General features: G+C 43.6%; 1 long non-coding RNA gene across 1 annotated transcript; it reads left to right on the forward strand.

Moving 5' to 3' along the window:
• Positions 1-1,026: 1,026 nt before the first annotated feature.
• LOC141730950 (uncharacterized) lies at positions 1,027-7,277 on the forward strand. The gene is made up of 2 exons (XR_012582803.1): positions 1,027-1,656; positions 4,393-7,277. It is a non-coding gene; the product is annotated as an uncharacterized LOC141730950 (long non-coding RNA).
• Positions 7,278-17,351: the final 10,074 nt, after the last annotated feature.

A 17,351-nucleotide genomic window follows, 5' to 3' on the forward strand; every position in this document is an offset into this window, starting at 1 on the left:
GAAGAAACCAAGAAAATTAACAAGGTTAAAACGCGAGTTAAAAACCTCCTAAAATGGGTGTTGCAAAACTTTCCTGCCGCTGTCCACGGAGAAAGCCCACCTGCTTCCACCACAGTTGCAGCAGCGCGCGGCACAGCACCGCTGGCTGCCAATTCTGCCCCGCTCGGCACAGGGGAAAATGGCACAGACGGTGGCGTGTTCTCTCTGGGATGTTGCGATTCCGTGGGGATTCCCTTTACAGCCTAGCAATCAAGGGAGAGTCTGTCGTGATTCGTCTGCTCCCTGCTTTCCACACGGTTTTTGAAACACTTAAGGATGAAAAGCTCCGACTCTCAGCACCTGACCCCTCCCCTGCCCTGCCAGTGTGGCAGGACTGGGGGATCTGATACCATCCCGCCGCAGGCAGCCCCTTCCCAAACCGGGACTGCTTCCAACCCTTCTAACCCTGGGGACAGAATTCGGGACCAGACCTTGTTGCATACAAAAGCTTTAACTACTCCTGCTCTCTCATATTCTCTCCCTTGTCACCCCTCAGACTGCTCTGTAATGGGATACAGGGTAGAGAACGCCCATTTGTAGACAAAACCTAGACATGGTGTTATAAACGCATATTATAATATTGGCTTTTTGCAAATATTAAAATGGATGCTATACATCTAATGTTAAAGAAACTTTGGTATAAAGATACCGTTTTTATTTCTGCTATTAACTAAACTTAGACATAGTAGTGAAATAGCTGATACAGTTACGCTTGTGGTTCGAACTGCCTGCGTGGTTGGGATAACATCCAATGAACGTATGATGCAGACCCCTGCTACTGACATGCCAAACTATCAGCGCCTGCTATCTGAAGAAAGTAGGGACCAAAGGCCAAGCTGGAGACGATACCAGACTAAAACCACAGGCAAGAAATGCGCATGCTCTAAAAAGGCGGACCCGAGAAGGCGCAATGCTGCACAGTTCTTGGAACATGTAAACTAGTTTAGGCAAAAGTTTAAATATGCATTATTGTTTATGAATATGCAATAGGCTAATGCAATAGAAAAGGTGTGTAAAGGGTTTCTCCAAAATAGCAGGTGTGCTTTTGACTGAATGCCACGTACTCAGCCATTAAACTCTGCTTTATTTTTGTATCCTATTGTCCTTTATTAAACTTTTAAATTTTTACAGGAGAGTGAACCCCGTTTTTCTCAACGGGTTACTCTGCTACCCCGTATCCCCTTCTGCCTCCTCCACTCAGGGTGTGAGATGGCGGTGGCCACGCCATCTTGGACCCCTCCCCCTTCACCTTCCCTGTGCCTTAGCTACCGCAAGTCACCTCCAATTCATCTGAATACCCTGTTGCATTGCCTTCTAATGACTCTGCTAATCTGTACTCCTTGTGAGATGATATGCCACTTCAGGTTTCACCGCTGCCCAGAGTCCTGATGCTCCTGCTCTGGACTACAACTCCCAGCATGCCGTAGGGCACGCCCCTCCTGGGGAACCAGAAACACGCCCACCACAGTCCTGGAAGCCGCTGATTCGGAAAATGGTGGCACCCGTGCCGGCTACATGAGCAGAGGTATCGGAGAACAAAAACAACATTGTGCCTGTACCCACTCCTCCTGGATCCATGATTCTGTTGATCCATGCCAGAAGTCCCGGCTGACCACGGTAAAAAACAGAAGGGGGAGTGTGACGGTGTTCACAGGGGTTCTTGGATGAGGGAAGAGACGAGCATCTGACTCCACGTTTCAGAAGGCTTGATTTATTATTTTATGATATATATTACATTAAAACTATACTAAAAGGATAGAAGAAAAGGTTCTCATCAGAAGGCTAGCTAAGCTAAGAACAGAAAGGAATGATAACAAAGGTTTGTGGCTCCGACAGAGAGCCCGAGCCAGCTGGGCTGTGATTGACCATTAATTACAAACAACTCTATGAGACCAATCACAGGTCCACCTGTTGCATTCCACAGCAGCAGATAATTATGGTTTACATTTTGTTCCTGAGGTCTCTTGGCTTCTCAGGAGGAAAAATCCTCAGGAAAGGATTTTTCATTTAAAGATGTCTGCGACAGGGGAGGACTGGCCGGCTGTACATGGAAACCTTTAGCCTACAGGGATATAAAGGGACTGAGTAAGGCTGCCAAAAGCTATGGAAGAAATTCTTCTTTATTTAATAATCTAATGCAAGCTACTTTCTCTGTATATCCTTTAACCCCTCATGATTTAAAACACGTGGTTACTGTGCTGCTATCCCAACTAGAATACACTCTGTGGGAGAGGGGGTCGAATAGACTGTTAATTTAACTGTTGTTTGTCTCTGCTGAGGACCAAGCAGGGTCGGTGTAAACACTACACCACCTAGCTGGAGAAGAGCCATATCCCCATCCTAATGAGCAGGCTGCAAATCTCCTGAATGCACTGCTTGATGCAGCACTAGCTTGATGACTAAAAATGTAGAAAGGAGAGCATTCATGCAAGTGCCTGATAGTAACACACCTGTTCTAGACTCTGTAATTTTAAAGCAAAGGCCTAGCAAACCATGCATAAAGCTGAAGTCTTGGCTTCCTTTCACCAGAATTATTCACAGGCAATTGTTCATCATATGGATAGTATATTTATTGCACCTGGAAATAATTCAACTTTAGATGCAACTTTAAAAGCCACCATCACAGCTATCCAACAAGCAGGAGTGACCACTGCAGAATTAAAAATACAACAAATATCACCCTAGAAATGTTTGGGACTCAAAATTCAGATGTACAGCATCACCCATTGCAACTAAATGAGAAACAAGAAACACTCTGTGATACATGAGGAATGCAATGGTTGACTCTCACAGTTAAAAGGCAAATATTATGTATATGTTAAGAGAAGTTTTATAGATTTATAGTTATGTTTCACCTCCTTGCATTGTTCTCTCTGGATGGCCTGGGCAGTCAGGACATTTGGGAGGGCTGGCTTGTTACTATGGCAACACCTGACCTCCAAGCAAGGTATAAGAAAGTGATCGCCACCACTGGACAGCGAAGAAGGAGTCAATGGACAGAACTTTGGGAGGGACTAAAGTGTTAAAAGGCAGAACATCCACTGTGTGGATGAGCACATGGTGGAAAAAATCCTTTTATCCCAGCACTGTAATGTTTTCTCTATTCAGTCTTCTGTTGTATTTTTTTGATAAGGTTTGAATAAAGTTTTTCGAATTTTGGAAGTGAGTAGCATTTCTCACAACTCCCTGATTTATAAAAACTATTGGGAACAATTAACTGGCTCAGATCTCTGCTGGGAATTACTAACGAAGACTTGGTTCCATTGTTTGTTTTGTTAAGGGGGGTTCTGGGTTAAACTAACCTAGGCAGTTAACTGACAAGGCAAGGGATCCCTTAAATAAGGTATCCCATGCCATTCAAACTTGTCAGGCACACAGAATAAATCCAAACTTACCATTCCTGCTAGCTATTTTGGGAAAAGGACCCCAACCCTATGCCTTAATTTTTCAATGGGACCCCAAGACATCTGATCCTTTAGGAAAATCCTGGATTTTCCTACCCCACCAGCCTGGTAAAACTATAACAAGTAATTAAGACCAATGAGAATATCCAGACCAGGTCTTTCATGATGCCGTTTATAAGGGGGAAGGGGAGGGGCATGGAAAATAAATCTGTCTGTTGCCACACCAACATCTGGGGGTGAGTTGTGTCTTTTGTCTCCTTGCCCCTCACCCCTTCCACGAGCAACCTAATACGTGGTGACCTGCAAAGTGATTGGGACTCAGCCATAGCCTGTGTGAAAAACGCCAATCACTTGTTTTTAAAATTTTTAAAAGTTTAATAGTAATAAAATAGTTAAAAAGAATAGTAACACAATTAGAGTAATAACAATTTGGACAAATTGAATTAGGACAATATGAGACAATAAAAACAAAGAGTTACGGACGTCCGGGTACCTTTTTCTGGGCATCACGAGCCCGAAAAAGGACCCCCGTTAACAAAGGATTAACCCTTAAGAACAATAGCCTGTTGCATATTCATACACCTCATACATGATGCATAAATTCCATTCAAACACAGGATTCTGTCTGGTCAGTGTCAGCTTCTTCCTTCTAATCCTAACAGCGCCTCCAAGGCGGGAAATAGTTAGTTTCTTCTGATAAGAAGGCAGTAAAATCTCTTTCTCTGAAAGATTTAGGTGTCCTGTGGCTGCTATCTCGCTGCAAGCCCTTCTTGTTAAACAAAGCGTCTTACATAGCATAGCTTCTGTTTCAACAATTTTTATAGCCTAAAACTATATTTAACACAGTACTTAAGAGAATTAATACAGCATTACTTTCTAACACAACACATATAATATTCATTTTAATATTTGCGAAAAGTCAATCATAAAATACATGCATTTTTCACAGCCTGGCACAGAGCAAAGGAGACATGGCATAACAGCTGGTTTTCCGTCTAGAACCAAATTAATAAACACCCTGAGAGCTGGGAATCGGGGTAAGACCCACGGTACACGACATCGGAGACTGTATCAGTGCATGGAACCAGAGACAGTCTGAGAGCTGGGAACAGCGTTAAAGCCGCAACGGTGTAAAAACTGGACTTCTGGTGAAAAACTGGGACTCACTGGCTAGACAGAGGTAAACCCCCCCTCAGCAGACAGCAGAAAGTACTGCGAGGGTTTAAAAACCTGTTTTGTGGACTAAAATTACAACCGAGACCATTGGAGCTGGGATATCAGAACCAGAAAACACCATGATAAAACTACTGATGTTCTTCTTTCTAAAAAGAGGTATTGTTTCCCCTGGGAGACAGGGACCCCCAGCAGATGCCGGCGTTATCCAGGGAGCCGGCGGGATGGACTGCGAAATCCAACCACATGGAGAGCTGGCGGCCCCAACAGCCCCGGCTTTTCCGAGCTGCCCTGCGCCCTCCCCAGGCTGCGGTCATCACTGTGCAGCCACTGCGGGCTGCCATATGGCTTACCCAGGCGGGCACACCATGCCGCCCTGCTCAGGGGGAGCAGAGCACATGGCGGGCACTCCCCCTCCCCCAGGGCCGCCGTGCCGCGCAGCCGCCCTGACGCCTCCCGGCACGGGAGAAACCCCGCCCCTCCTTCCCACGTGATCGCTGGGCTCCGCCCCACGCCCCTCCCGCGCGGCCGGCGGCGCTCCGCCAGTGACGTCACGGGGGGGGTGGTCCGCCGCGCGGCTGCACCCGGGCAAGGCCGCAGCGCTTACCGGCGGAGCGCGGGAGAAGCCTTTGCCGGGATCCCGCTCGGGAAAGGCAGTACCGGGGACTGGTACCGCAGGGGCGGAGCCGAGTCGTCCCAAAGACATGGAGTTGGGTGCACGGGTTGCGTGTCTCGCAGCAGCTGAGGTCAGGACATGCTGTCACCCAGGCCAGCGAGAACCCAGCAACTGCTTGCAAATGGAAGGCAAAAAAAGCAGAGACACCAACTTGCCTTCCTTACAAAGCATTTCAACCACGTTACTTCCTGATAAATTGAAGTTTTCGCGGTACTATTGTAAACGATCAAATCGGTAGCCAAATTTATAAAAATTTACCAAAGATTTATTAGATCAATAACAAAAAAAAGAATTTAGAAAAAAACCCCACCACGGCCAAGACAGCCTCTGCCCCGGGTGCAGGCGCTGGGTGAAACCAGGGGTTCGACCGAGAGAGTGATGGCATCTCCCCAAAGGTTCAACCCGAGTGCTTCGAACAGCCGGTTTATATACAGTTTATTCTGCCTGGGGCAGAGATGACCGAATATTTCTTTGTGTCTCTTCACATGTATAACAAGATTCATACATGTGCAGGGAGAGACAAAAGAGAGTCCACATATGCAGACGAGTGTCTGAGTGTCCAGGCAGAAGCTATATTCACAGGTAGTAGGGTGACGCCAGCTTCCGAGTGGAGCAGATGTAATCATTCCAGGTGCACGTCCCGTGAATAGCCAAGATATCCCGACAATAATGGTCCAGGAAGCCTTAGATACTATCTTTCCGGGTGGGTGCCGATACCAAGGATGTCGGCACTCATTGCTCCGGCCAGTCCCATTCATACGGTAACAAGGTTACTTGTTACAGGGCTTGCAAGGGTTTTTCAGGGTGAAGAGAGAGACGAGAATGTTGACTTCATGTTCAGAAAGCTTGATTTATTATTTTATGATATATATTACATTATAACTATACTAAAAAGAAATAGAAAGTTCTCAGAATGCTAGCTAAGCTACGAATAGAAAAGGAATGAATAAACAAAGGGCTGTGTCTCAGCAGAGAGTGAGACCCAGCTCTGCCGTGAGTGGTTAGTAAATCCAAACATTCACCTAAGACCAATCACAAATCCACCTGTTGCATTCCACAGCAGCAGATAGCCATTGTTTACATTTTGTTGCTGAGGCTACAGCTTCTCAGAAGGGAGAAAAATCTTAAAGAAAGGATTTTTCACAAAAGATGTCTGTGACAGTTGGTATCATCTTAACACTGTCCGGGAATTAGTTTGAATAGAAATAAGACTCTGTCCCCAGCCAGAGTGATTAAACATACCTTTAATCCTACAATATTTTATATACTTATAGCATGAATTATCTCTACCATATATAACAGTACAAAAACTCTAATAAAGACACTGAAAGGTTGCCATATAAAAGTTATGATAATGTACAACTGTTTGTAAAATATGCATTAGAACTCATGGTACAATATTCATTCTGGATGTTTGCATTTGTTATAACCAAAATTAGCAATGATGAGTAAGGTGTTATATTTCTACCTCACACTATTAATGCTGTGTATCAGGGAAGCATTAGTGTGTGTATTATTATGTATTTTTTTCATACTCCTACTAATTATTGCTGCATTGTTTCAAGAAGGATTGGTAAGATCCATTAAGATACACATACCAAAATTAATTTATCATAGGCAAATTTCAGTAGCAAAGTTCTTCAAGTTTTGCCACTTGTCATAATAATAATAATAATAATTAAAAAAAAGTTAATTATCAAATCACTAACAAAATTTCTAGCTTCTAATAAGGCAAGAAGGGAGTATTGCTTACATTGTGATTCATACTAAAAATTTTTCATTTTGTTTTGCACTAGATATTAATACAAACTTCTTTTTTTATACAGGGAATCTCTCCCAACCAAGTCATTGGCCTGATCAACCTATGAACCTGGCTGGTAAAGAGTCTGTGAAAAAAAAAAAAAAAAAGTTAACTCTTTTTCTTTTGAGACAGGCATAAAGGTTTCGTCCAGAAGAAGCCCTCCAGGTTTGCTCATAATGAAAAAGAGACCTTTCAGCAATCCCTTACCCTATTAATACTGTTAAGAAATGCATGCTTTATATCTATTTCTACTTATTATACATAGAAAAAGGAGAAAAAAGGTTGGGGTGAAGGTACACCCCTTCTTCTGGAGTTTTGGGTGGTATCGTTCTTATGTTTCATACTAAGTTATATAATAGTACAATGTTCCTATGAAATCCCAGGTAAAGACACTGGACAGCATTCTGAAATCTCTTCAACAGAGCAATGGATCACAAATCACCACCTACCTCATGGACAATCAATATAAGGACTTGGTTCATTTACAAATTATTTCTCATGTTTACAAACTGTTTTCTGGTTTACAAACTGTTTTTCTGTTTACAGACTGTTTTCTGGGTGTTGGGTTCTTCAAGAGATAAATGGGTTACAGGTTGTTTTTAATAACTGGGCTTTTCTATAAGAGTTAAATGCATTAAAGGTTGAATGTTTTTTGTTTTTTATAACATATAATCATTGTGCCTGTGGCCTGAGTTCTCCCCCAGCAGATACTGAACAGAAATGCTGCAGAATCTGTGCAAATTTAGCCGTGCTGTCTTTTGTTGTCCCATTTGTAAAGGGCCCTTTCAGATGAGTAACAGAAAACAAATTACAAATTTTATTAAACAAAGAAGGGTGATATGTTACTGGACATCACATACCAAGCCCCAGTATTGACTGACAGGGGGTTCTCCCAATCAAATCTCATATGAAGCTGCAAGCATTGCACTGGCCAGATCCCGAAGTGACGTGGAGTTAAGACCATTGAGAATATCCAGACCAGGTCTTTCAAAATGCCCTTTATAAGGGGGAAGGGGAGGGGGGCATGGAAAATAAATGTCTGTTGCCACACGAACATCTGGGAGTGATTTGTGTCTTTGTCTCCTTACCCCTCACCACCCCTGCCCCTCCGTCCCGTGCAACCTGAGATTGCCCCAGTTTGTGAAAAAAAGGCCAGATGTAAGAGATTTATCCATCAATTCAAATCAGATTGCAAAGACAAAGTTAACTTTTGGAGTAAAGGAAAAAGAATGGCAATACTGGCATCTTGCTGCAGCAAAAGCTTTGAAAATGTCAGGCAATCTAGGATGCTGGCTAAGTAAGCAAACCAATGCCATGTCTCAGGCACTGAGTGAGCTACTGACAGATGTGGACAGTATCAGACATGCTACCCTGTAAAATACAGCTGCAATTGACTTCCTGCTGCTAGCACAAGGACATGGTTACAAAGATTTCAAGGGCATGTGTTGCATGAGCTCTCAGATCACAGCAATTCCATACACGAGAGCATCCAAATTCTAAAAGAGGGGAGTCAGAGAACTACAAGTGGAAAGTGATGAAGACTGGCTGAAAGGACTGTTAAAAAAAACAGATTGTATCAGCTTGGGCTTTATCTTTGCTCAAAGCGGGTTTACTAATTTTTCTAGTTGTATTTATGTTGTTTCCTTGTTTTGTAAGTTGCCTGTTAAGGGTTTTTCAGAAATCTTTGCAAAATATTTTTCTAAAGACAGGGAATTGTGGAGTCTCATCCTGCTGAGATCTTTACTGCAGATGCTTTTACAGAGGGCTCTGGCCACAGACAATGGCAGACAGTATACAAGTCGGGTCACAGTGGGAACGGTGGGTACTTGGGAGCCAAAATGCTATTAGAACCTTCCTATATTTGATCAAGTTTGCAGTTTTCCTTCACCGTTAGTCAAGACCATTTTCTTATAAGGTCATGTTCTGAGTTCACTTTTCTGATTGGACCTTGTGTCCCTATACCTGGCTGTGTTCGCCCCGCCCAGGGGTCTTTGGAATCTAGCCTCTGTACCTGCGCCACATTTGTTATTTTCATTATTAAAGGTTTTATTTTCTAGGCTAGTTCTATCATTCCTGTCCCTCTTTATTAGCCAGCTCCTCCTGGCTAAGCCGAGCAGGACCACAGTGGGCTTCTAAGCCCATAGAATGTGGCCTCAAAACCCTTCACACAGTTCTAAATATCTCAGGTAATGATTTCCTCAGTGTATTTCAAACTTACCAAGCAGACACGCCAGCTCACACTCTGTCCAGCTCTCCAGGCTCATGGCAGCAGTCACTTCACTGTCTTGTTTGTAATTTGAAGACTACGCTTGTACACATGAATTTTGGAAAACTCAGGTCATATATTTAGGTTCAAATGAACATAAACCAGAAACTTGGATATGAATAATCAAGTTTACACAAAGAGGACATTGATGTGACCCTTTCAAAAACAGCTGAGTTACTGCAGGAAGAGCATACATTTGTCCTTGCTGCCAAGATACAGCCTGCCTGAGGACATCACCATACACACTTTATGCAGAAAGAAACTTGAAGTGGTTTTAATTGGTGTCAACTTTGTACTTTCTGCTTCGTCTTATGGGTGTGAATGAATACAAAACTTCAAAACAAAATTTCACTGAAATTAATGAGTTCTGCATGACAAAAAAAGAATTTGCTGACCTAACATAAAAGTCAGGAAAAATTGGTAGAAATTACTCTGAAGGTCAGTTGAAAAGTTAATGAATTTCAGTGAACCCAGTTATTGAGACAGATTCTGTGTTTCATCAGTATCCTGGCCAAACAGAATCACAAGCAGAACCTCATAGAAAGAATGTGGAAATGATGTATAGATGTGGAAAGAACTGGAGAAAGCTGTGGAAATGATGTATAGATGATGGCACAACTGTGCCTTTTCACTGTGCAGTGCATGACTCCTCCTCCCCATCCTTGAGTTTATTTCTTTATTGTTCATCATGAAAGGAGCACAACTATGGTCAGCAGAACCCCAGAGGATAACTGCTAGAGCCTTTAAGTCTCTGTGTCTTTCATCTGCCTCATGAACATTGTGAAAGGAAGGAAAGTGGGACCACCAAAAAGACTCTGGTTGGAATTGTGGTTTTGCTTGAGATGTTTGCTCGCCAAGATCCTGAGAACCCTGCTGATTTGCCAAGCTATTGTTTGCAGGTGTGTTTGCTGCCATGGAACACTGAGCCTGGTAAAGGGGGGCAACTTGCCCTGAATGCTTGCACCTGCTTCATGGTTCCTGTTCCAATAGCTTGTGAATTTCCCTACCTCTTGGCCTGGTTGGACTTTTCTGGAGTAACCTTTGGTGGTCCCCCCACGGAAGACCTCCCATCTGCTTTTCAACCGCTGTGACAGACGGAGATGGAAGAAGCCTCTCTCTCAAGGAGACATGAGCCCCCTATACAGAGAAGCTGCCCCCTCCCAAGGACCGAGACTGAAACCCCTAACATGGGGGAGGTGTGTGGGGGAGCCAACCTGACCAAAGCAAGATATTTGCCTACAGGCACGGCCACTGGACCAAGAAGACAATGGTTCTCACCTACTGCTGAGAACATGGACTGCCTGTTACATCTATTCTTTATTGTATCTGTTTCTCCCTTTGGCAATTTTCAATAGACTTAACCTTTTCCCCCCCGCGATGGTTTATCATAATAAAAACTCCTGAGTTAACCAGAGATTTTGAGATCTCCCTGACGAGATGAACTCCATCGACTGGACCAAAGGAATTCATTTCTACGTTTGGTAGCTATATCCCCCCCTCTTTCTCGATCTTTTTTCTCTCTCTTAATCCTTCTATTGCATTTGCTGTGGTCATTCAATTAAAAGTGCATTTATTTTGATTGATACTGCAATCCCCTTTCTGTATTGTGTTTTGCACTCTGAGATCAGTAAAACGAACCATCACGACTTCCTGCTCATATGAGCGGATCATGACAGAGTCAAATGGAAGGAATTATATATTCATGAAGTGTAAAGTGCGAAATTAATTAGAAAACAATATCCTGCTTGGCAGCTACATGACAGAACACAGGCAGGTGCAATTAAGAAGAGATGAAAGTCATCTAGGACAGCAGACAGGGACATCCTAGGGAAGAAGCATGTTTTTCTAGGACCTTCTCTGGGCAGCTGGGTTGTTTAGCCTCTCAAAGGAACCTTTTGATCTCTCCTGGCAAAAATTACCAACTTTGCTAAGAACTTTGCAGATGAGAATTCTGTTTTCTCACTTTTCAGTCAACAAATTCCTCTTTTTCACCATGCCTAAACTGTTCAGAACTGAATGAAAAGTAAAACAAATGCAGAAAATTATAAGCAAATCATCCAAGGAGCAAAGTACAGGCACAATTCAACAGAAATCTGAATCCAGTTCAGCATTTTCTGCTTTCTTTCACAAGTAGGACAGTCTTCTCCCTGTTGCTCCGGCAGAAGAGAACTTTGAAGATTAACCTTACACAGACTTTGTTGTTCAGACAATTTTTTATGCTCTAGAAACACACAGAGAGATTGTGGTTGCAATACTCCCCTGGATGCCTATGCTTACCAAGGGGTCCAGAGCTACCACTGTTTCCAGCTGTAACAGAATAGCTCATTGCCTAAGGAACCAAGGTTTATGCAGAGAAGGCTCAGCTGCTCCCCATGGTAAAATGTCAATACCACAAGGTAGTATTTGTTCTAGGAAAACAAACATTTAGCTTTGAAAGATTACATGATGGGTACAGATTTTTTACAGGTATTACTTGCATGGTCATGAATTTTTCCAAGTACTCTTCAGAAAACTAAACCAAACTCCATAGAACTGGCCACAGAACCAGCAACTGTATTTTAGCATAAAGGCATCATTATGGTGAGGTAGAATGGGACAAGAGAGCCGGGCAGAGATGTACAGCAGCTCACTGGGACATATCACTGCCAGCCCCCGGGAGCTTACAGCCACGTGACAACAACGTCATATGAACCCCATCTGCACCTTTACTCAGTGTCATGAGCAGACTGACACCATATATGCAGAGTCCAAGCACCTCTCTAGCAAAACAGAAAATTACTTCAACAATGTTTACAAGTTCATCTGCATTTTGGTTTTGTTTTTACTCAATTTCTCTTATTCTGTGAGCGGCAGTGTCTAAATTCAGGTTTAAAACAAAATAATCACATAAACAGAGACAAAAATATGCAATTGTATAATTAAAGTTGATACACAATATATTTAAAGAAGGAGTTCAGAACATGATTCTCACCAAATTCGGCATCAAGCTAGTTTCAATTTTTAAATTAAAAAATCAAAATCTAAAATAAGACATGGAGCAAAAGAGGGACATTATCAAGATAAAAATATATAAAGAAAATATGCAAGACTGCATGCAAAAAAATGTTTTAAAAGTGATGTTGCAGTTTCAAAGCTAACAACATGAAAAGGAAGAGTTAAAATATCTTTCAAATCTTAAACGCTGAATAATGGAACTATAACCATAAATAATGAAACCACTTAAATGCAAACAAATGAAACCATATGTTTTCATTTCCTCAGTCCTGCCTTTTGACATACAATTTGAAAATCTCACTCTTGCAACTTGTATGAAGAGAAAAACCCCAAATGGCTACAGGATTTTCAGTACTACAAGTGCTTGCTAGGTGAAACCTTGGTGAAGGATCATGAAGTTGCCAACAGAATTTTTTTGTTTTAACCTGGAACTTCTTATTCAGTTCTTGATTTCTGAATACAAAAATCAGTGCCATCTCTAAACTGGGCAATGTAAATGTGTGTAAAGAGGTGCTCACACAACTTTGAAGCAACCTATAGATGAGAGTGGGGGATACTCTCAGTTTACATTCCACCTTTCCCAATCTGATGCCTGTCTTGTGGCATTAAAACATCCCATTGAAATCATTAGTGGATTTGTACAAACTCTTTTTTTCTCTTAGCCCTTAGACAATATTTCTTCCAAGCACACTGTTGGATACAGAAAAATCACATTTAGGGATGACTTAGAATTTTCAAAATAAATTACAAATCAAGGCAAATAATTGCCAAACAATGGTTTGCCACACTCAATCACATCAAGAACTCAGTCTGTCATCTTTCACAGCATCATAGAATAGTTTCAGTTGGAACATGTTGCGGTGTGTTGCAATGTCCTGTTTTAAACTTCCGGTCCCTTCCCAGGTGTGCCTATACCTTCTCCCTTCCCCCTCGCCCCCTTGCTGAGTGTGCCCTGTCAGTCAGGCTAACATACCAGCAAGGCGTCGTGTGATTGGTCCCTCAGGCCTGGGGGACATTGGCCCGTATAGGTGTCCCTAGTCCCTTGAGACCCTGCCCCTTCACCTGGTTGGTGGCTCACCTGTCCCCTCCCCTTCCCCTGCCCGGAGCTTAAAAGGCTAATCAGACCATGCGGCCTCCATTCTGTTGGAGGAATTGCCCCGGCTCAGACCTCTGTACCCGTGGAATAAACATCTGGATATAACCCTCCAGCAGAATCCACTCCTTCCTTATCTTCACCATCACCAGAAGCTCTCTCTCCTGAGGTAAACGGAGTCCTGACAAGCCTGGACTTGTGTCTGTGCCTCGCTGCACTCTCCAGCAGCCAAGGTATCTCTGGGGTAGAACTCCACAGTGCCGCCTTTGGCCCAGCAGCGAGGGTCAGAACTGGCCCAGGCGCCATCTAACTGGTTATATTTGGATTCATATTCCAATAGGAACATACCTTCAAGATATTTGAGTCCAGCTGTTCCCAAGTTAACTACCACTATGTGATATTCAGACACCCAAAGCAGGAAGAGAAGTCTAGTCATGCCCCATGTCTGCATGTCCTTCTGCACAGGCCAAGTCACAACATCTGCTCAAAATCACAGAACAAGACACAACAGATCCATCTTTCAAATATAAATAGACCCTTACAAAGCTAGGGAATTTCAACATGTGGAACTACTTTTCTCAAAGCTACCTATGAAGTTGGTTTGACTTTCTTTTTACATTACTTTAAAACAGCTGGCTTTCAGTTTTACTATTTATTCCTGCCTTGACAATGCCACTTTTCCCAGTGCATTTGTTTTCCATGGCTTTTCTTTTTGGTAGTGAGGGGGGGCACAGCGGTGGCTTCTGTGAGAAGTTACTAGAAGCTTTCACCATGTCTGGTAGAGCCAGTCTCTGGCAGCTCCAAAGATGGACATGCTGCTGGCCAAGGCTGTGCCAATTAGAAATGGTGGTAACTCCTCTGTGATAATATATTTAAGAAGAAAGAAAAACCAAGTTTGTGGCACAGTTGTAAGTTTACAGTCACAGAAGAGTGCAACATAGAGACAACATGGGAGAACAGAGGAGAACAACATGGGGACACCAAGGCCACTGGAGAAGGAGGAGGAGAAAGTTCTCCAGGCGCTAGAGCTGAGATTCCTCTACAGGCCGTGGTGAAGAGCATGGTGAAGCAGCTGTGCCCCTGCAGCCCATGGACATCCACAGAAGCAGAGATCAACCCACAGCCCATGGAGAGGTACCTATGCCAAAGTGGGTGGATGCCTGGAGGAAGCTGTGATCCAGTGGGAGACCCATGAAGAGAGGCCCCTGGTCCCAGGCTGGAGCAGCCTGTCCTTAGAGGACTGCACCCTGTGGAAGAGTGACCCACACCGCAGAAGTTTTGGGAGGACTGCTACCCATGGGAGGGACCCAAGTTGCAGCAGGTCGGAGGGAACTATTACTCATTGTGAGATGAAGCCACATCAGAGAAATGTCTGTCTCCTGTGGGAGGGACAGCAGGGGAACGACTTCTGTCCCTGAGCAGTGGGAGAAGCTGCGGGCAATGGGCTTACCATAACCCCCATTTCCTGCCTCCATCTACTGCTGGGTTAGGAGTTACAGCTGGAAGGAGAGAAGGATGGAAGGAAGGTGTTTTTAGTGGCTTGTTTTGCTTCTCATTATCCTGCTCTGATTTTGCTAGTAAAATCAATTTACTTTAGATCTCTAAATTGAGGCTGTTTTGCCCTTGATGAAATTAAGTGAGTAATCTCTCCCCGTTCTTAACTCATGAATCTTTAATTCTGTATATTCCCCTCTGTGCAGATGCAGAGGGGGTTAAGAGAGCAGCTTTTGTGGGTGCCTGACCTCCGGCCAGGGTCAAACCACAACACCCTGTTAGCCCAGTAAAGATATGGCTGATGCTAGAGGTATACAGGAGGCCTAAGGGACATGACACACACCTTGGCTCAAGAACTTCAGCCTTTAGGTGGCTGAAGTTTTTGTTTCCTCAAAAACCAGCTACCAACAGAGGCTCCTCTGCCAAGTCAAACAACACATCATCTGGAGCACCGCAGCATCAGCTGGCCTCTGTGTGTGCAGCACTGCCCAGAGGCTGCAGAACCAGGGGCACATGTGGAATGGGGGGCTCCTGCCCACAGCTTCATGCCAGGATGGAGATACCAGAACCACCTACCAAGAGTGCTGAGCAGCTGGGAACAATAATTACACAATTGTCCTTAATTAGGTCATACTGCAAATTTGTTCTCCTGCACGTGGGTGGCAGTTGAGGAAAATAAAATTCTACCCAAAAATAAAGCAGTAAGACAAAGTGCTACCAGAAGAAGTTACTATACGGAAATGCTCTCAGAAAATAGCAGCCTGAGAAGCTTTACAAGCTAAATATCGACACAGTGGTGCAGAGTTAAAGAACTAATGGGTTGTGTGTCTCCTTCACAGAAAAAAATCTTTTCAGTAAAGCAGTAAAGATGCCTATATACATCTGCCATAAATGTTTAACAACTCTGTGTCAGCTTGAAGTAAGCAGCCTGAATAGAGCCATCATTTTAAAGCAGTCTCTATTTCCATACACAGGTAACACTACTCTCTGCTGTAGGACACCACAAAGTGCCTGGCCAGCTGGCACTGCCGCCAGCACAGCCACCAGCCCCAGGGAAGTCTTTGGACACCATGTCCTTCTCACCCCAGTGGCAAATCACTGCTTTCCCTGGTGAGCCACACTTGGCCCATCCCAGCTGCTGCCCTGAAGGTGCTGTGCAATGTGTGAGGGCGACAGGGATTTCCAGGGTTCTCATGGCTCTGGCACCTCAATGCAAAGTGCATTGGCTTGCATAGCTTAAAATGCATCTGTACTGCATTACATTCAATCCTTTACTCTTGTTTCTATTAACTTATGTTACATATTAATTATTTAAAAATGAAGTTTAGTCTTTTATTACCCTTTCCTCATGCCTTATTCTGTTCCCTGTTCAAATTGCAAAGTGATCCGAACCAAATATTTACTCCCTAGAAGGCTGAATAAGAAATACAGTTGCTCTGTTGCAATCAACAGCCTAAAATCCAGGTCTAAGCTCAGCCTGTGCCCTATAGAGCATAGGCCAGGACTGCTGAAGCGCAGCCTCTTCCAGGGTACCTCAGGTTGTGCTGAAAGGTCTGTCCTAACCCCTCAGGCAGCCTTTTCCTTCCACCGGATGTCTTATAGCATGCAGACAGCAGAGAGCACTGCCTTCTGCCTTCCAGACGTAGGAATTCCCAACACTCAGGCTGAGGACATGCAAGAGGGACTAGCTGCAGCAGTGTATGTATGTGCTCATGGGGTAAGCAAGGAGAAATTTAAATAAAAAGGTCAGTCATACTCCTAGTACCTGGAGCTTCTCTGCTAGGAAATGTCATGTTATCTAACAGTCTGTTTCTCTGGCATCTTGAAGGCATGTGAAACCACACACCTTTACATGGGTCAGGTCAAAAGGAGATGGCACCAAATCTTTCTGAGTGTGAATGAGATGGAGAAAACACATCTAGCCTAGCAATCCTTTCACAAAAATCACATTTGCCCATCTACCGGTCTTCCAAAACCCTATCCATACAGAAGTATCCATCGCTGCTCTGCTTTCAAACTGCTACAAAAGCCTGCAACAACTGTTTTACATACAGATCAGTCCAACTGCCACCCAAGAGTGGCTTGTCCTTTCCTGTATGTCCCTTTTTATCACAACCCCTGGCCACAGTGTTGACTCTCTTATGTTCAGTGCAGACAAGAAAGCCTTAGACTACAGAAGTTACCCAAATATTTAAAGCTGGGATAAGCCATCAAAGAAACCTATTGAAACAGGAGATGGAGCACAGGGAAGGTATTTCACTGGGTAATATGTAGTTAAGCTGGGAAATCCTTCCCACAGCTGTTGCAGGTAATAAATACACACTGGGTCAAAAATGACCAAAAAATCCTCTTAGGAAAAAAAACAAACCAGTGCATGAAGTCCACTTAAATTCTTACTTCTAGAATTCAAT

The sequence above is a fragment of the Zonotrichia albicollis genome, chromosome 15 (assembly GCF_047830755.1).
Source record: "Zonotrichia albicollis isolate bZonAlb1 chromosome 15, bZonAlb1.hap1, whole genome shotgun sequence".
In the NCBI taxonomy this organism is placed as follows: Eukaryota; Metazoa; Chordata; class Aves; order Passeriformes; family Passerellidae; genus Zonotrichia; species Zonotrichia albicollis.